Genomic DNA, 21,920 nt, shown 5'->3' with positions numbered 1-21,920 from the left:
AATTTGGATATATGTAATATTGGAGGCAGAAATTGAAAATTATACTATATTTTGAGTTACAACATATGGAAAGCAAACATAGAGAATAGAACAGAGAAAAACAACCACAGATTCATTCATTCATCACCATCTCCTTAGACTAATTTTTTTTTTGTTCTTTTCAACACAAATTGATCAGATTAAAAACAATAAAAATTGTAAATCTGAAGGCTTTTTACATTAAACAAATTCATTCACTTGATCTATAAATTGAGACCCAATCAGAGTAAAAGAAAGATTTTTTTTACACATACAGAAGAGAAACTACACAAACAAAAAACTAATTTAACAGTGCACCTTGCCTCTACCTCCACCAACATCCTTAACCTGAACTCCAAGAAATAAAAAGAATCAGAAGAGGGATGGATCTATAAAGCACAAAAAATAAAAGAGAAAGGAAGATAATTACCTTTTATTAACATTGTTCGTTGTTGTTTTTTGCACCTTTAACGTTGATTCGTGTTTAAATCGCGAAAAATAAGGATTCTAGGTAAATTTTGGGATTTTTTGGGTGGTTATGATTCCAGCGCGGTGATTTCGGCAGAGGGTGGCGGTAGCTCGTCGAAATCTGAGAATCACGGAGGCCAGTCGCCGGAAAAAGAAGAACATGAAGTACTCTGGTTGGAGTTCATCCTTGAGAGAGAAGAGAGCAAGAGAGAAGAGAAGAGAGAGAAAATATTTTATCAAATGATTTTATCCTGAAGGGTTGAGGTATTTATATCAGTGGAGATCCAATGCGCGCTCGTGCACCGTAACATCACCATCATCACCCGTGATCTTCCATCAAACGACCCAAATCTTTCTCCCTTTGATCAAATCAGGAACGTCTGATTGATCAGACGGTCCTGATCAAATCCCCCTTTTTTTTTGTGGGCGCAGATGGGCCATGTTGGGTTGGACTTTCTGTTGTTACCTGCTACCTGCACCCTATAGCCTTGGCCGACAGGCCCGGGTAATCTTTGAAATTTCATCGTGATGGGGATAGATCATTGCAATAGTTGGTCTTCAACGAGGAATTCCTAGTAAGCGCGAGTCATCAGCTCGCGTTGACTACGTCCCTTCCCTTTGTACACACCGCCCGTCGCTCCTACCGATTGAATGGTCCGGTGAAGTGTTCGGATTTGAGAAAAATATTAAAAAAATTAGAACGGTCTAAGATTTGTGGCCCCTGGAGAAACTTTAAACTTTTTGTCATCTGCTAGAGAGAAGAGAGCAAGAGAGAAGAGAAGAGAGAGAAAATATTTTATCAAATGATTTTATCCTGAAGGGTTAAGGTATTTATACCAGTGGAGATCCAATGCGCGCTCGTGCACCGTAACATCACCATCATCACCCCTGATCTTCCATCAAACGACCCAAATCTTTCTCCCTTTGATCAGATTAGGAACGTTTGATTGATCAGACGGTCCTGATCAAATCCCCCTTTTTTTTTTGTGGGCGCAGATGGGCCATGTTGGGTTGGATATTCTGTTGTTACCTGCTACCTGCACCCTATAGGCTTGGCCGACAAGCCGGGGTAATCTTTGAAATTTCATCGTGATGGGGATAAATCATTTCAATTGTTGGTCTTCAACGAGGAATTCCTAGTAAGCGCGAGTCATCAGCTCGCGTTGACTACGTCCCTTCCCTTTGTACACACCGTCCGTCGCTCCTACCGATTGAATGGTCCGGTGAAGTGTTCAGATTTGAGAAAAATATTAAAAAAATTAGAACGGTCTAAGATTTGTGGCCCCTGGAGAAACTTTAAACTTTTTGTCATCTGCTACTTAAATAGCAGACTAAAGAAATCAAGATTCAAAAGATAAAATTCAAAATTTAAAGGAATACACTGAGTTTTTGTTCCCTCTAAACTTGCAAACAGAGCCAAAAGAAAAGAAAAACAGAGAACTAGGTCTAAAGTAGAAAAAACACTTTGTGGATCAATTAGAATAGAGTTTCTAATGGAAAAAGATTCGAATGTGAAATAGTTGTAATTGTTGGGGTTGATTGCAATGTAAGTCCCACATTGCTAATGAAAGAAGAAAAAAAAAGGTCAAAGAAATTATATTGAAGAAGTCCCACATCGCTTAGAATGATGAAGCAATGGGGAAATCAAGGCTATATAATGGACTTAAGTTCTTTGTTTATAATTGCACCAGTCAGTAGCACTTTAAGCTTATATCTGACTTTTTTGTTTTTCTCTTGTACTCTTGTATTAGAGGGTTGAGAGATGTAGTTAGGTATTTGCTTTGGAGAGTGCGGGTGCATTGGGGGCCAAGGGAAGGTTGAGGGTAGTCTATGTGTTGTAACAATTTTCACATAGTGTTTATTCTCTGTTGTCGTTTTTGACAACGACCGTGGTTTTTTCTCCGGTTTGGAGTTTCCACGTTATATTCTTGTGTTGTGATTGCGTTCATTTATTTTCTCTATGCCGGTTTTTCCCAACAACTGGTATCAGAGCTCTTGTTTTGATTCAGGAGTAGGGAGTCCGCTGTGAAGTTTAGGCTAGAGAAAACTAATGGAAGAATCACGTTTGGCTTGTGGGAAATCAAGTCAAGGATATGGTGATGTAATTTGGGTTACACAAGGTCAGCCTGGAGAGGCGGTGATAAGAATACTCGGGTTATGTCTGAAACAACAACTTATTATGATGCGGAGGTGCTAGTGGAAGTTGGGAATCGGTGGAGTGTTGAGTCATGGACTTGGAAGCTCCTATCACATGTGTTTGAAGAAGAAATACTTTTGAATCCCTAGAGCTAGTTGAAGGTGGAGTTGTTCATCTCGGTGACGGAAAGCTTGTAAGGTTCAAGGTATGGGTGAGTTTCTTTTAACATAATGCGAGGTATTTTCTTGAACTTTGATGCATAGATAGTAGATAGATACTTGTTAGATAGTTCTACTATTATTGGTTATGCATCTGTTACTAGTGGTGATTCTCATGTTTTGGTTAGGTTGTGGATCTTCGGGTGGGTACTTGTTAGTGACATGAGTTTAGTTGGACTAGTGAAACAAGGTTTACTAGGTGATGTAACTAAACTGGAATTGTTGGAGCCTAACAATGGCCTGAGGTGGTTTCATAGATGTTTGAAGTTGTTCAAGTGACACATTGGCATCAGTTTACATGGATGCAAGGTGTGTGATGATAGCGTGCGGGCATTGGTTGGCATTGATGCAAGGTACGCGGTTATCTCGATGGCTGATGAACTTCCGGAGAAAGCCAACATGGAAGTTGCAACATAAATTTTCAGCGAGGTTTCGAGATAAAATTCTTGGGATGGCTTGGTTCCAAGTGAAGAAAAATCTTGGGATGGTTTAGTTTCAAGTGAAGAAAATTCTTAGGATGGTTTAGTTCCAAGTGGAGTGTACTCTTTATGGTAGAGTATGATAATTTAATTTGTTGGTATAGACAATGAGAATTATGCTTGTCGGTGAAGACAATGATTGTTGGTATAGACAATGGAGCGGAAGACAATGATTGTCGGTGTAGACAATGAAGATTGAAGACCATTACAATCAAGGTGGAGATTGTTGGGGTTGATTGCAATGTAAGTCCCACATTGCTAATGAAAGAAGGAAAAAAAAAGGTCAAAGAAATTATATTGAAGAAGTCCCACATCGCTTAGAATGATGAAGCAATGGGGAAATCAAGGCTATATAATGGACTTAAGTTCTTTGTTTATAATTGCACCAGTCAGTAGCACTTTAAGCTTATATCTGACTTTTTTGTTTTTATCTTGTACTCTTGTATTAGAGGGTTGAGAGATGTAGTTAGGTATTTGCTTTGGAGAGTGTGGGTGTATTGGGGGCCAAGGGAAGTTTGAGGGTAGTCTATGTGTTGTAACAATTTTCACATAGTGTTTATTCTCTGGTTGTCGTTTTTGACAACGACCGTGGTTTTTTCTCCGGTTTGGAGTTTCTACGTTATATTCTTGTGTTGTAATTGCGTTCATTTATTTTCTCTATGCCGGTTTTTTCCAACTGTAATATGTATTACAATAGGATCTTCAAAAGAAAACAGAGGTTAGTTTGTGTTATTTTAATCTTTTATCCTCTTAGTTTACCTTAAAAAAAGTAAACAAATTGCCGTTGTTTGACAATAAAAAAATCTGAACGGTCTGTGTTTCTAAAATAACTAATATATACTTCTTGATTGTAAAAACCCATTCTCAAAAGAAATTAAGAAAACAAAACATACCAATCCACCATCTAACTCAAAAAAATAATAATAATAATTCATTCAATAGTTTGATAAAATGTCTTACAATATGGATCAAATTACGGTACATTGTAGAGACATTGAACCAACCAAGTAGAATCAGGCAAAAAGCCATGTCCATCCAAATAAGTTTGATTAAAATTATATTCATACATAAACAAGATTTATTTATTTATTAAAAAGAACACATAGAAAGGAGGGTTCAAATTCAATAATATTATCTATTTTATTTATTTTGAATGGCATATATATGATGTAAAAGAAACAGTCATAACTCATAACAATAGATAAAAGTTGTCATTTGATTCATTCAAATGGGATTGGTTTCACCAAACGTTCAGCATCTCTTGCATATATAGGAGGGTATTCGTTTGGCCTGAAAGAATATTCATGGAATTTTTCTAAGGGCATCATAAGTTCATCTGGTGCGAGGTGTGCATATAACTACAAGCGTCAACAAATATAACCGGTCAATATAACTGACAATTAAAACTCTTTCTTAGGAAAATAAAAGGCTTAATTAGTAAAATGGTCCCTTAAAAATATTTTCGATTTCAGATAGAAAAAAAGGTCTGAATAGGTCCTTAAAGAAAAAAAGGTCTGAATAGGTCCCTTAAAGACATATCTGTTAATCAGTTTGGTCCTATTCAGACTCTTTTTTAGGTACCAAACTGATTAACGGAGATGTCTTTAGGGACCGGAGATGTCTTTAGGGACCTATTCAGACCTTTTTTTTTCTTTAAGGGACCTATTGGAACTTTTTTTCTTTAAGGGACCAATTTAAAACCAAAAATATCTTTAAGGGACTATTTTACTAATTAAGCCAAAATAAAATTATATATGCTCTCTAACCGTTGAAGAGGCTCTCCATAAGCGATGACCTAGCTCTTTTGCTTCATTGATTGCTAACGTTGTCTTGTTTGTGACAATTACCTCATACTTGCAAGCTAAGATGCACCCTCCAGTGAGCCATTCCATCTATATAGAAAACACAAAAGGACGTTGATAATGTCAAATTATATAAATAAATCTCTAGTTAGTGGATAAAAAAAAATTGAAATTATATCAAATTACCTGTTTTCCTGCGGTAATAAGAAAACATCCTCTAGGAACATCCAATTCAATTTTCTCTCCATTTCTTAACCAGATGTTATATCCCGAAAATATATTACTGGCATGAATAGTTAGGAAGTTATGGTCATAGTGAGATGCTTCAATAACGGTTCCCTCCTTACCATATTTTTTAAGGTCGATTCCAGTTAACAATAACACATGCGGACCCTAACACATAATAGAAAAGAAACATTAATTAATTAATTAGGCGGTCAAGTGAATGTAAAAAATACACAGTAATATATATATATATATAACATTTGAGTTTAATTGATATGCACCGACGGTGTAAAATAGTTTTACACAATCGTTCAATAAACAAACATTATTTTGCCATGTCATATCAAGAAAGTGGGGTGGAGTGGAGTGATGTGGCAGAAAACATGGTTGGTATTGGTTGACGTAAAATTATTTTACACCGTCGGTGCATATCAATTAAAATAGGGCCAGGGACAAAATTACAAAAGAAAATCAAAATAAGAAAGTAAAAATATCTAATTTTTAAATAGAGAGATTAAAATTGTAAAACATGTAAAATATGAAGACTAAAAATGCAATTAAGCATAAAGTCACATAGTTATCAGATTATACAACATGTGTACATTATTTTTATAACAAATTAACTTATAAGTTAGGGTTATGCTAAACGGTGCCTCGGGATACTTTTTAAGCATTCCATTTAAAAAAATTATTTATTTAAAAAGTGAAACATTTCAATTTTTAATATATTGACTTCACACATTTTTATAAAAAATTCACAAAATTTACTATTTAAAATGCTTAAAGAATACCTCAGGAACACTCGTATTTTATTTTATAAGTTATATCAAGCTTGTGTGGAGACAACACTATATTGCGCAAGTACCCATGGTTTCTTTCAAGTCAGAGACACCTTCAGGAACTGCAATGAGTTCCTACACACAACATGATAAGCAAAAACACATTTATGATTAGTTATTATTATTATTATTATTATTATTATTATTATTATTATTATTATTATTTATGATTAGTTAATAAATTTAATATAAATTTAATTTAAAATAAAGGGAATGTCGTTTCCCGGTAACCTTGTAACCTTGCGGTGTGCTTATCTTGTGTGACAACATTACAGAGCGAGTGGCAGTAATATATTAAGGTTACTCCTAAGCTTTGAAGTAAGGAGTTTACCTTGTGTGATTCACTTGAAGCTTATAAGCAAAAGTGAAGTAGTGTCTTGGTAAGTTGTTGCCACATCATTCCCAACATTGTATAAACAACACAGGTTGTGTTGTGTGAGTGGAAGTGAGATCGGATCTCATGTCTAGGAGTTCCTAGGCAGAAGTTGCATGAGTAGTGTCGAGGTTATAAGGCATAAACCAGGGGTTTGCTGGAGGTCTTAGTTTAAGGCGTAAATCCTAGGGTTTGCTGGAGGTCTTAGTAACTAGAGCTATTAGTGGATTTCCTTCCTGGATTGGTATCCCCCAGAGTAGGCAGTTGGCTGAACTGGGTTAACAATTACTTGTGCACTTTATTTATTCTCTGTCAGTATTTTATATGTTATGTAAGATGTGCCAACAATAGAAACAACATTATTCATAAAGAAGTCGTTGGGACATCTTAGGCAACATCTTTCTAGAGATACCAGAATTTCAATTGGCATCAGAGCAGGCACCCTGTTCTGTTATTTTGGGTGAGCTCCAGGGAAGTATTTTCTGGTACAATGGATAAAGAAGGAGGGTCAGTGTCTAAACCCCCTTTACTGACAGGTCCTGAGAACTATGATTATTGGAAATCTCGTATGGAGGCTTTAATAAAATCAATTGACAGCAGGACATGGAAGGCTGTGTTACGTGGATGGGAACCACCAATGGTTCTCGACAAAGATGGCAGGAAAACTGATGTAAAGAAGCCATACAACGAATGGACAAAAGATGAGGATGATCTGGCACTTGGCAACTCCAAAGCCTTGTATGCAATTTTCAATGGTGTGGATGCTAACATGTTCAGGCTTGTCAAGAGATGTACTACTGCTAAGCATGCCTGGGAAATTATGAGAAAAGCTCATGAAGGAACATCTAAAGTGAATCTATCTAAGCTTCAGATGCTCAAAACCAATTTTGAGAATCTCAGAATGAAGGAGGAGGAAAGCATTCATGACTTTCAAATGAATGTGTGCTTGACTTTGCAAATTCGTTTGATGCACTTGGAAAACCTATCTCAGATGAGGAGTTAGTTGGAAAAATACTCAGATCTTTGCCTAAAAGGTTTGATATGAAGGTGACAGCCATTGAGGAGGCTCATGATCTTTCAAGTCTAAATTTAGATGAACTCATAGGATCACTTCAGACCTATGAAATTGGCTTGAACAGGAGGAATGAAAAGAAAGATAAGAATCTAGCCTTTGCTTCAAAAAGTGGTGCTGATGAACAAATTGAATCTGAAGGTGAAGAAAGCTTAGCCGAGTCTATGGCTATGCTTGGGAGACAGTTCAACAAGTTGATGAAGAAAGTGGATCAAAGACCCAAGTCAAATGGTCGATTCAACAACAACAAACAATCCATCTTTCAGAAAAAGGCAAGTGAAGATGAAAAAGGAGTAAGATGCCATGAATGTGAAGGTTTTGGCCATATCAGAACAGAATGTCCAACCTTTCTAAAAAGACAAAAGAAAAGTCTTGTGGTTTCATGGTCTGATACAGATTCAGAGGAGGAAGAATCTGCTAAATTTGTTAAAGCATTAACAGGAGTTTGTGTATCTGACTCAGAATCATGTGATGATGAGGTAACTTATGAAGAACTAGCTGCTACTTACAAAGATCTTCATAATAGAAGCATAGAGGTTTGCAAAGTATTGGAGAAACAAAAGAAAATCAATGGCAAACTGCAAGCTGAGAGAAATGAGTTACTCACAAACATTGATAATCTCATCATTAAGGTTGAAGATCAGAGTAGTCAAATTCATCAGTTGGAAATGGAAAAGTCCAACCTCCTAAGTAAGATTGCTGAACAAAGAGAAGAAGTGACCAAGTTAAATGCTGACTTGGATCATGTCACAAAGGTGGCTAAAATGATGACCAAAGGTACTGATGCCTTTGAAGAAATGTTACAAAGACAAAACTATGGGAAACCTAAGCCCATTGGTTTTGAACATGAAAGAGTAAAGCAGCAGATGAAGTTCAACAATGCCACCATACACACTCCAATCAACAGAATTTTTGTGTCAGGAGGATTGTCGCAACAACCTATGGAACATCCTATGCCCAAGTTCTATAATTAGACATGTCATCATTGTGGAAGGAAATGACATATTAGGCCTTTCTGCTATAGGCTGCACGGATATCCAAGGAGAGTTCATCAAGAGTTACATACTCCTGCCTTTCCGAATGTTACAACTAGAAAGGAATGGAGAGAAAAGAAGAAGATCACAGGTCTGATAGCTCATACATCCTTGAGAGCTTCTTCAAGAGAAACCTGGTACTTTGATAGTGGCTGTTCTAGACATATGACAGGTGTTGAACACTATCTTGAAGATCTGAAGTCTTATGCTACCAGTTTTGTGACGTTTGGAGATGGAGCCAAAGGAGAGATTAAGGGAGTTGGTAAACTTGCAAACTATGGCTTACCAAAGCTAGATAATGTGTTGCTTGTAAAAGGACTTAAAGCAAATCTAATCAGCATAAGCCAACTTTGTGATCAAGGCATGAAAGTAAACTTCACAAAAACTGAATGCCTAGTTACAAATGAGCAAGGAGAGCTGTTGATGAAAGGAGTAAGGTCAAGAGACAACTGTTATCTTTGGATCCCTAAAGAAGAAGACAATTTATCCATATGTTATATTAGCAAAGAAGATGAGGTAAAGTTGTGGCACCAAAAACTTGGCCACCTGCACCTTAAGGGCATGAAAAAGGCAATAGCTAAAGAGGCAATCAGAGGTCTTCCTAAGCTCAAAATAGAGGAAGGAAGTATATGTGGAGAATGCCAAATAGGGAAGCAGACAAAGATGTCGCATCCAAAGTTGCAACATCTTACCACAACAAGGGTGCTAGAATTGCTGCACATATACCTTATGGGGCCAATGCAAGTGGAGAGCCTTGGAGGAAAAAGGTACGCATTTGTCATGGTAGATGACTTTTCAAGGTTCACATGGATTGAATTTCTAAAAGACAAATCTGAAAGTTTTGATGCATTCAAAGAACTTTGCCTTCAACTTCAAAGAGAAAAGAACTCTGCTATTGTGAGGATACGAAGTGATCATGGTAAAGAGTTTGAGAATGCAAGCTTCCTTGAATTCTGTACCTCTGAAGGAATCAAGCATGAATTCTCAGCTCCAATCACACCTCAACAAAATGGTGTTGTTGAAAGGAAGAACAGGACAATTCAAGAGTCAGCCAGAGTAATGTTGCATGCAAAACATCTTCCATATCAATTCTGGGCTGAGGCTATGCATACTGCCTGTTACATTCACAATCGTGTCACTCTCAGAACTGGAACCTCCACTACACTATATGAACTGTGGAAAGGAAGAAAACCAACTGTGAAACACTTTCATGTGTTTGGAAGTAAATGTTACATTTTATCTGATAGAGAACACAGAAGAAAAATGGATCCTAAAAGTGAAGAAGGGTTATTTCTTGGATACTCAACAAACAGCAGGGCCTATAGAGTTTACAACAAGAGAACCAAGGTAATAGTAGAATCTATCAATGTTGTGATAGATGACTTAACATCTGCAAGAACATCAGACACTGAAGAAGATGTTGCAACAACATTGCCGACATCTGAAGAAACTGTAGTAGAGAAAGAATCAGATTCAGATGATGAATCAACTATTCCTACACCTGGTCCTGTGAGCAAAGTTCCTTCAATAAGAATACAGAAGAACCATCCCAAGGATCTCATCATTGGAAATCCTAACCAGGGAATTGCTACAAGAAGGACAAATGAAGTGGTTACTAATTCATGTTTTGTTTCAAAGATTGAGCCTAAAAATGTAAAAGAGGCTCTTACTGATGAGTTTTGGATAGAAGCCATACAAGATGAACTAACTCAGTTTAGAAGAAGTGATGTGTGGGATCTTGTTCCCAGACCCAATGGTGTTAATGTCATAGGCACAAAATGGGTGTTCAAGAACAAATCAGATGAAAATGGTGTTGTAACAAGAAACAAGGCAAGATTAGTGGCACAAGGGTATACTCAGGTTGAAGGACTTGATTTTGATGAAACATTTGCGCCAGTAGCAAGACTGGAATCTATTAGGCTACTTCTTGGTATAGCATGCATCTTTAAATTTAAGCTGTACCAAATGGATGTCAAGAGTGCCTTTCTTAATGGGTACTTACATGAAGAAGTTTATGTGGAGCAGCCAAAAGGTTTTGTAGATCCTGCCAATCCTGATCATGTGTACAAGCTAAAGAAAGCTCTTTATGGACTGAAACAGGCTCCAAGGGCTTGGTATGAGAGGCTGACAAATTTTCTTGTTAGTCAAGGATACAGAAAAGGAGGCTATGACAAAACCTTGTTTGTTAAAGAACAGGAAGAGAAGCTGATGATTGCCCAAATTTATGTTGATGACATAGTATTTGGAGGAATGTCTGAAAAGATGGTGCAACATTTTGTACAACAAATGCAGTCAGAGTTTGAAATGAGTTTGGTAGGTGAGCTAACATACTTCCTTGGTCTGCAAGTCAAACAGATGGAAGACACCATATTTGTTTCTCAAAGCAAGTATGCGAAGAATATGATCAAGAAGTTTGGAATGGACACTGCAGCACACAAGAGAACTCCAGCTGCTACTCATCTGAAGCTAACCAAAGATGAGAATGGCATTGATGTTGATCAAACCCTATACAGGAGCATGATTGGCAGTCTCTTGTATCTTACAGTTAGTAGACCTGACATCACCTTTGTTGTTGGTGTGTGTGCAAGATATCAAGCCAAGCCAAAGATGAGCCATCTTGTACAAGTCAAAAGAATTCTGAAGTATATAAAGGGCACCAGTGATTATGGGATTCTGTACTCCCAGACAAAGAACTCTACCTTGGTAGGGTATTGTGATGCAGATTGGGCTAGAAGTGCTGATGATAGAAAGAGCACTTCAGGAGGTTGCTTCTTTTTGGGTGATAATTTAATCTCATGGTTCAGCAAGAAGCAGAATTGTGTGTCTTTATCTACTGCAGAGGCTGAATACATAGCTGCAGGTAGCAGTTGTTCCCAGCTAATGTGGATGAAAACAGATGCTGAAAGAGTATAATGTCGACCAAGATGTCATGACATTATATTGTGACAACTTGAGTGCAATCAATATCTCAAAGAATCCAGTTCAACACTCAAGAACCAAACATATAGACATCAGGCATCATTTCATTAGAGACCTTGTGGAAGAAAATTGTGTGGAACTTAAGCATATTGGTACAAGTGAACAGCTAGCTGACATTTTTACAAAGGCACTTGATGCAAATCAGTTTGAATTTTTAAGGGGCAAATTGGGAATTTGCCTGTATGAAGAAGCATAGCAGTTACAACAGTTAAGGCGTGCAAAAGGAAACTGTTTTCTCTTCCATCCATTAATGCACGCTAATTTAGGGAAATTATTGCAAACTTCCCTTAAATGTGTCATCACACGCAATCAATTCTTTTTCTTCCAAAAATTTAGCTTTGCTCGAGAACCCTATTCTCATACTTCTCCATTCAAACTCCATTGTTTCATCTTCTCAAATCTCAGAAATCACCATTCCAACATGTCTGAATCTTCTCAAACCACTAAGTCTACTCGATCCACACGATCAAAGGCAAAGATTGAATCGTCTCAAATCATCAAAGATGCTGTTCCTGTTACGACTGTTCGTACTAGCACAACCAAAGTTCAATCAAGTGTTGCTGAGAAGAAAGTAAAAGGAAAATCAGTTGAAAAGAAGAAAATTCCTAAAGTAAGTGACGATATCTCTCCTTCTATTGATAAATCTAGTAAAGGAAGTTCTAAGAAGAAAATAAGGTATTACAAGTCTAGAATCCCTCTGTCTATGTCTGATTTGGTTTTTGAGTCGAATGTTAACACATCTGAGAAAGCAACTGAAACCAACGAAGGAGAACCTCAGAACCCTAATCCTGTGTCTGAAGTTGTTGAAACAATTATTCCAACCGCTGATAACCCTAGTCAGATGAATTTGGGATCTGACGCTGAAAGGAAGGATCTTAATTCTAAACCAGTTGAAACTGAAATGGAAGACGCCCCGACAGAGGTTGAACCTGAAATTGCTGATAAATCACCAACAATTGCTGAGATGGTGACTAAAAAATCAACCCATGTTGTCACTGAAGAGGTTGTCATGCCGGATGTTAAGACATCCCTGAATGAGCATGAAGAAGTTGAAACTGCTGAGAAGGAAGCCACAAAGGAAACTGCTGTTGAGAAAGATGTTGAGACAACTTGCACAACATCTGAATCCTCTGATGAAGGAACTGGAACTGCTCAAGAAGATACCTCTGCTGATGAAGAGGATACTCAGACTGAAGAGAGTAACCAGTCCATCCCCACAGATGAGCATGAGGTTGAAGCTGACAAATCTGTAGAAAAAGATGTAGTGGATGTTGATAATTATGAGACCACCAAGACTGCTGAAAGACCTAGTGGTGGTATAACAAAAAGGCTGAGGAGCTGTACAAGCAAGGCTGTGCCCACTGCAAGCAAGACTCCTGCACCAAGAGTGAAAACAACAGGTGTTGGACCAGTCAAAGGTTGGAGCAAAGTTTTCTCTCCTCCCAGCAAGAAGAAGGAGACCTTGAAAAGGAAGAAGGAGTCATCTAGTGACTCAGACTATGATGCTGCTGAAGATGTTGCTAACATCCCATCTCCAAACCCTAAGAAGGCTACTGCAAAGAAGGCTCCTCAAGGTGTTGAAGAAGCCCCCTGTGACAACATTTCTTTCCATCGTGCTGCCTTTGCACTAAGATGGGACTACATCTACCAGATGAGATTAGCTGTTGAGAGGGAATTGACCAATGATGCTCTAAAATGTCAAGACATCTTTGACTACATCAAGGAAGCTGGTCTGCTGAAGACAGTCTGTGACTTCAGTCCCTGCTATGAGCTGCTGGTGAAAGAATTTCTGGTGAATATTCCTGAAGAATGTGATAACCCACTGAGCAAGGACTACCACAAAGGTTTTGTCAGAGGTAAATGTATCAATTTTTCTCCTGTTGTCATCAATAATTACTTAGGTAGGTCTGTAGAACCTAAGGCTGAATTAGAGGTTGCAAATGATGTTGTAAGTTCTGAAATAACTACTGGAAAGGTCAAGGTCTGGCCCAAGAAGAAATTGATACCCACTAGTAAGTTGAATGTCAAGTATGCCATCCTTAATAGGATAGGGTCAACTAATTGGGTACCAACTAAGCATGCAACCAATGTTGCCACCAACCTGGGTAGATTTATATATGCTGTAGGAACCAAGGTTGACTGTGATTATGGCACTTTTATCTTTGATCAAACCATTAAGCATATCAGATCTACTGCTGTGAAAATGCCAGTAGCATTCCCATCTCTGTTATGTGGAATCATCTTGGCTCAATATCCAGACATCAAGGTTGTAACTGACACATCTAAGAAGAGGGAATCAGGTTTCACCTTTCATCATAAGCTATTTGGTAATCATAATGTTGCTGATCATGTTGGGACATCTGCTGCTGGAGCTGGTGTTATGACCAAAAAGGAGATTATTGCTGGGTTAAAGGTTCAATGTCAGGAGATAGATAAACAACAGGCTGAGCTTGAGGAAAGAAAGAAAATGTTCCTGAGGATGATTGAAGGACTGGAAGCTGATGAGGTACCTGTCAAAGCTAGTGCAAATAATGCTGATGAGGATGAAGGATATGGCTGCTGCAGGTGAACAAAACAATGCTGATGAGGATGAAGGATATGATACTGCTACAGATGAGGATGATGACTCTGATAGCAGTGATGATGAATGATCTTGTAATCTTTTTACTATTTGTTTTTACTGCACTTTGTTATTTGGTTTGTGGGTTTTTTGTGCCCTGGATTTAATACCTTCTGAGTGCATGGTCTGTACTTTGTTTAATTCTGCACTTTGGATACTTTACTTTCCTATTTTGGCACATTTTGTGGCTAAAAAGGGGGAGTAGTACTTTGATTTGTTTGTTTCTGCTACATGTTGTGTCTTTTGTTATGACATGTTTTTGAAGTAGCAGTAAGCAAGTATTCAGGGGGAGTAATTTTTTTTACCCTGAGATGATGCACAAGCTGATGAATTCAGGGGGAGTTTGCTGCTGAATGGATGCTGCCCTGATTGGACGAACATATGCTAGAAGCTGTGCTCCCATATGTCACAACATCTTTGATGACATATGACATGTGTTATGATTGATCATATTTTGCTCTGATACCACGCTAAGACAAACATGTTAAAACATTTCTGCTAACACATGTTTTATTTTGCTCGAGGCTATTTGATGATGACTCCGCTGCTGCTGCCTCTGATGCATATATTTTTTCACCTATGTGAAATTTTGTTTAAAAGATGCTCTAACATTCCTTCTTTTGTGTAATCATGGTGATTTGAAGGATTGCGCTTTTTATATCTCTCAAAGGTAATGGCCTGAAATTGTTTTAGCCAAAAATTGCCAAAAGGGGAGATTGTTGGTTATTTGAATTGGCTTAATTTTGCTAAAACAAATATACTAACAAGATGTTGGAAAACATGTTACAACATCATATTGGCTAAGGAAATCTCGCGCATTTATGAGAGCATCTGCTATATATGGAAATCCACTGATAAACACGCTTATTGAAGATTTGATCTGATCAGGAGCTTTAAGGATAAGACAAACTTAATGGAATAGCTGGATGACTTATCCTATCTTCTAAAGTCCCTTAAACACTTTTGGAAAGTCTTGATATATCCTTAATGAAGATTGAAAAAGTATCAGATCACCTTTTATGATTCTCAAGGAGCGTCCTATCTACTCTGAAGCAAGAGGAGCGTGCTATTATGCTATATATACGAAGACCAAGTTCAAGACGATGATCTTATTAAAAAGTATCAGTTACACATATTGAGTCTTTGTTGAGTCTTTTATTATTTGATTGTAATTCTTGCTTGTGGATTCTATAACACGAGTTAAGAAGTGAGTTTATTATTTTAAGGTTACTCCTAAGCTTTGAAGTAAGGAGTTTACCTTGTGTGATTCACTTGAAGCTTATAAGCAAAAGTGAAGTAGTGTCTTGGTAAGTTGTTGCCACATCATTCCCAACATTGTATAAACAACACAGGTTGTGTTGTGTGAGTGGAAGTGAGATGGGATCTCATGTCTAGGAGTTCCTAGGCAGAAGTTGCATGAGTAATGTCGAGGTTATAAGGCGTAAACCAAGGGTTTGCTGGAGGTCTTAGTTTAAGGCGTAAATCCTAGGGTTTGCTGGAGGTCTTAGTAACTAGAGCTATTAGTGGATTTCCTTCCTGGATTGGTATCCCCTAGAGTTGGCAGTTGGCTGAACTGGGTTAACAATTACTTGTGCACTTTATTTATTCTCTGTCAGTATTTTATATGTTATGTAAGATGTGCCAACAATAGAAACAACATTATTCATAAAGAAGTCGTTGGGACATCTTAGGCAACATCTTTCTAGAGATACCAGAATTTCACAATGGACTTAGGTTTCCCATAGTTTTGTCTTTGTAACATTTCTTCAAAGGCATCAGTACCTTTGGTCATCATTTTAGCCACCTTTGTGACTTGATCCAAGTCAGCTTTTAACTTGGTCACTTCTTCACCTTGTTCAGCAATTTAACTTGGTCACTTCTTCACCTTGTTCAGCAATTTTTCCATTTCCAACTGATGAATTTGACTACTCTGATCTTCAACCTTAATGTTGAGATTATCAATGTTTATGAGTAAGTCATTTCTTTCAGCTTGCAGTTTGCCATTGATTTTCTTTTGTTTCTCCAATGCTTTGCAAACCTCTATGCTTCTGTTATGAAGATCTTTGTAAGTAGTAGCTAGTTCTTCATAAGTTACCTCATCATCACATGATTCTAAGTCAGATACATAAACTCCAGTTAATGCATTAACAAATTTAGCAGATTCTTCCTCCTCTGAATCTGTATCAGACCATGAAACCACAAGGCTTTTCTTTTGCCTTTTTAGAAAGGTTGGACATTCTGTTCTGATATGGCCAAAACCTTCACATTCATGGCATCTTACTCCTCTTTCATCTTCATTTGTCTTTTTCTGAAAGCTGGACTGTTTGTTGTTGTTGAATCGACCATTTGACTTGGGCCTTTGGTCCACTTTCTTCATCAAGTTGTTGAACTGTCTCCCAAGCATAGCCATAGACTCAGCTAAGTTTTCTTCTCCTTCAGATTCAATTTGTAAGTCATCAGCAACACTTTTTGAAGCAAATGCTAGATTCTTATCTTTCTTTTCATTCCTCCTGTTCAAGCCAATTTCATAGGTTTGGAGTGATCCTATGAGTTCATCTAAATTTAGACTTGAAAGATCATGAGCCTCCTCAATGGCTGTCACCTTCATATCAAATCTTTTAGGCAAAGATCTGAGTATTTTTCCAACTAGCTCCTCATCTGAGATAGGTTTTCCAAGTGCATCAAACGAATTTGCAAAGTCAAGCACATTCATTTGAAAGTCATGAATGCTTTCCTCCTCCTTCATTCTGAGATTCTCAAAATTGGTTTTGAGCATCTGAAGCTTAGATAACTTTACTTTAGATGTTCCTTCATGAGGTTTTCTCAGAATTTCCCAGGCATGCTTAGCAGTAGTACATCTCTTGACAAGCCTGAACATGTTAGCATCCACACCATTGAAAATTGCATATAAGGCTTTGGAGTTGCCAAGTGCCAGATCATCCTCATCTTTTGTCCATTCGTCGTCTGGTTTCTTTACATCAGTTTTCTTGCCATCCTTGTCAAGAACCATTGGTGGTTCCCATCCACGTAACACAGCCTTCCATGTCCTGCTGTCAATTGATTTTATGAAAGCCTCCATACGAGATTTCCAATAATCATAGTTCTCAGGACCTGTCAGTAAAGGGGGTTTAGACACTGACCCTCCTTCTTTATCCATTGTACCAGAAAGACTCAACAAAGACTCAATATGTGTTACTAAAACTTTTTCAATGAGATACTTAGTCTTGAACTTGGTCTTCGTATATATAGCATAATAGCACGCTCCACTTGCTTCAGAAAAGATAGGACGCTCCTTGTTAATCATAAAGGGTGATCTGATACTCTTTCAATCTTCATTAAGGATATATCAAGACTTTCCAAAAGTGTTTAAAGGACTTTATAAGATAGGATAAGTCATCCAGTTATTCCATTAAGTTTGTCTTATTCTTAAAACTCCTGATTATATCAAATCTTGAATATGCGTGCTCTTTAAGTGGATTTCCATATATAGCAGATGCTCTCATAAATGCGCGAGATTTCCTTTAATAAATATGATGTTGTAACATGTTTTCCAACATCTTGTTAGTATATTTGTTTTAGCAAAATTATGCCAATTTCAAATATCCAACAGTATCTGTTATGAATGACATGTTGATTCCTTCGATTGTATAGTTAGGTAGTTGATGGGTATCATTTGCCTTAGTTTTCTCTTTTTTTCCAGCGTCGGCTAGCCTGGGCACTTGCCCAAACTCGAATATACACATAAATAGCAATACTATTTTATTTTTCTTTTTTGTCATTAAATGATTTGTGAATGAATGAAAATAATTTATAATTTTTTTTATGAAAGTAAAATTTACTATTAATTAATGAAAAAAACAAAATATTTATTGTGGTTATAAAATTAATAGTAACAAAAAAATTCTCTTTCAACTTAATTAATTAATGAATAGTACTCTTTTAACAAAAATAAATAGCCTTTATTTATTGATTTATTTATTTATTTATTTATTCATTTATTTATTATAGTATTAGTATTAGTATTGGTATAGAGGTAACTAGAACTGGCCTTCCACCACGTATGCCGTGGTCAGCAAGTTTTGTGAAAAATAAAAAAATAAAAAAAAGTTAAAAACATAACGGCGTTAATTAAATATTGTACGGTCAACAATGGTCTTCTGTTTTTCAAGGAAGATTGTATATTGGTACCAAGGTTTTAAATAAAGGTTGGTTACCGCAAAAAAAGCCGCGACAAAAAGGTATTGGCGTCTACCGTTATCGTTTTTCACCGTTTTTATATGGTGAAAAAAAATCACGCCGAAACGTCGTTACGGTCGCGACGAAACACCGATACAGCCGCAAAGAAACGTAATACGGCCGCGACAAAATGCTAATAGATAGAGACTTGTGATTAATTCACACCGTGACGACCGTATTTCATAACGCAACGGCCGTAACAGCCGAAATTGCGAAATCCTTGACGCGACCGTGACCGCTGTTTAAAACCTTGATTGGTACAGTACTTTTTCAACTTTAGAAAGCTAACGGTTTGTTTTGGGTTTTGGGTTTTAGGACTCCACACACACACACACATTTTCAGGAGATCATACACACACACACACACACATTTTCAGGTTATAAAATCCGATTTCCCCCTTTATGGTGGTTCTAACCTGATACACATTTTCCCTTTCTCTCCTTCTCTCTTTCTCTCATTCAAGATGAAACCAATTGTTATTGATAGGAAGATCAACGCAGATAACATGTATGAAATGCCTTACACAAAGCAAGCTGTTGAGATTGCTGCGGCTATGAAAAATCATGCATTCATGATTGTTCAAGATCCAAGTGTTCCTATTATTCCTATCGTGTGCACCCTGTACGAAATGGAGCTCGAATTCATGCAGGATCGGCCTCGGGTTTCTCCTTTTCAGGTGATTCTAATTCTCTTCTAAGTTACTTTTCATTATGCTCCGATTCAGTTGGTTTTTCATTGATTTGAACATGAATACCTCGTTTTCAGCTTGGCTTCTCGGGAGAGAACCCGATGCTTCCGGAATCTGAAGATCCGAAGAAGTACTACTACTGGAATGCTGGTGATAATGCTTTCCGTCAGGTTATTAGATTTTACTCTCAAGCATAATTTTATGATTGTTGCATAATCTAAGTAGATTATTGTTAAGGTGTTCAATAAAGGTGAAATTAAGTTGTACCACGTTCATATTTTAGGAATTTATATTTAGTGAAACTTCAAAAAAAAAATATATATAATAATTGTTGTGTTTTTCTCTAGATTGTTAAGATTTCGTGAAATTAAGTTTAGTTTACTCTGAGCTGTAATTTGATTTAAGTTTGCATGTTGTAGATATTTTCTCTTTAGAGCTTTTGATTTAAAGGAGCATATGTCATAATTACAGTCATAACTGATATTAAACACAAAATAGTCATGATTTTTTTTTTTAAGCAATATTTGAATTATAAGGAGTACAACATAAATATTTCTAAAATAAGCTACAATAAGTCCACAAACTTTGAAAATAAGCTAAAATGTTTCTAAAATAAGCTACATTAAGTCCATAAATGTTTTTGAAAATGCCAATGCAAGGACTATCCTTTTTTTTTGCATTAACAACAATTACAGTTTTTGAATCCCTAGTTTTTATTTATTACCAAGTTATTGCTTTTTGTGTTTTTTTTGTTGTGACACTCTTGATGCATATAATATAAACAGAGTAGTCAATAGTCATAGGCAAGGTATAATTTGTGATCAAATAGGCTGCTGCTATCTTGAAACTTGAGTGTTGATTAAGTGGTTTTCAACTGTTACTATATTTTGAAACATAAAATGCCAGTCATCTGTTGTTGATCCTTTATGAGTTCCTTGAGGTTGTGTATTTACATAGTTTTAGTCTTAATCATTCATTGGAACTCATGTTATTGTTGTGTGTCTTTCTTTGCCTCGTTTGAACTTTGTGCTTGTTATTATTTCAAAAAGATATTTGTGGTTGATGATTAATGACACAAAACATATAAGGGAAATTATGCAAATCTTCTATAGCCAAATTAGGATAGATATAAATGTAATGATAGCTCATATTTTTTATAGGCACCGTCACGAATGCTTACTATTGTTTATGAGGTCATTGAAATTTTGTTATTTTGAATCTGAAAATGCTGTGTGAAGGATGATGAGTGGATAGAGACTATGGAGCTATGGGAAAGCAAGCATCTTTCTGTTGCTGATGTCATTTGTGAGCGGCTAGCATGCGGGTTGCATCTTCCCCTTGATTCATTCAAATGTCGGGTGAGTGACTTATGGCTCATTTTTAGGGAAAATTACTCATCATCAATGCTGCTCCATATTTGTAGCATTTACTTTTTCTTTTTTGAGAAATTTTAGCATTCTTTTAGGGAAATTAAGATTACATCTTCATTTCATGTTGTTGTCAAAAAACAAAAATACAATTAAGATTACATCTTTCCTTTCATGTTGTTGTCAAAAAACAAAAACAAAAATATAATGGTTTCTCTTTTTCTTTTCTGTCAGCGATTTAATCCACTGGTTTCTACTGGGATGAATCTTGAAGGAGAAAAAGAGGGCAAAATTTTGGAAATTCCACACTGGGATTATAATCTTCTTAGTGTCCAAGCAGGCCACAAATATGTGGGACTCAACCTTCGGTCCAAAAAGGACCAAAAGGTTGAGATCAACATACCTGCGGGCCATCTAGCCATCATTGCTGGCAAACAACTTGAACAACTCTCAGGAGGTAACATAATTGCTCCCAAACATGAATCTGTGCTGAGCAAGAACATCATGAAAGAGTTAGAGAAACATAAAGATAAAGAACATCGCAACATTAGTTCGTGGAGGATTACCTCCACCTTGTTTACACAACAAGCTTGAGACTTTCCTCCCAATGGAACCTAAGAAGAAGACGGAGTCAAACCTCAACTATCCAGCTGTGAAAAGAATGAGAAATGAGATGTTTACATATTGTTCTGCAACAAGCCTCCTCATTTGTTGCAAGTTTTGAGATTTGTTCCATTTAACTTTGCTGCTTAGCCTAAATTTGTCCATATAATGACTCGAAAGGTTTTGATAGTATTTGATAAGAATGATTGAGTGTTACTGATAACTTTGCTGCTTAGCCTAAATTTGTCCATATAACTTTGATTCCAATTTTGGTATTCATATGGTAGTGTTATACATTATGTGATGATTTCTACGGTTACATTATTTGTTGGCAAAATCACCAGTCCGAAGGTTCGTTCCAAATCAAGCTTTGGATAACTGACAGATTACATAATTAGACATCTATTTATTCATTGATGTTGTTTGCATAAGTTTAATAAACTACTTTAACTCTTTAAACTAAAATTTATTCAGATTACACATAAGTCGTTAGTAGGTTATTTAAGACGTATTCACGCTAATTCAAGTATTTTAGTTCAACTAATATGCATAAATCATTCTCCATTCTACTAAAATCAAACTCGCATCACTTAAGATCTATTAACCCTAATTCAATAATTGTTAAGTTAACTGAGATTCCGAAGATTCCTTAATTAACTACTCCATCCGTCCCATTTTATAAGATCCTCTTTGACTAAATGCACTATTTATATGTCTTGTTTTGATCATATTTTTCTAAAAGTATATAAATATAAACATTA

Source organism: Trifolium pratense, linkage group LG5 (genome assembly GCF_020283565.1).
Source record: "Trifolium pratense cultivar HEN17-A07 linkage group LG5, ARS_RC_1.1, whole genome shotgun sequence".
Taxonomy (NCBI): Eukaryota; Viridiplantae; Streptophyta; class Magnoliopsida; order Fabales; family Fabaceae; genus Trifolium; species Trifolium pratense.
This window is presented reverse-complemented; position numbering follows the sequence as displayed.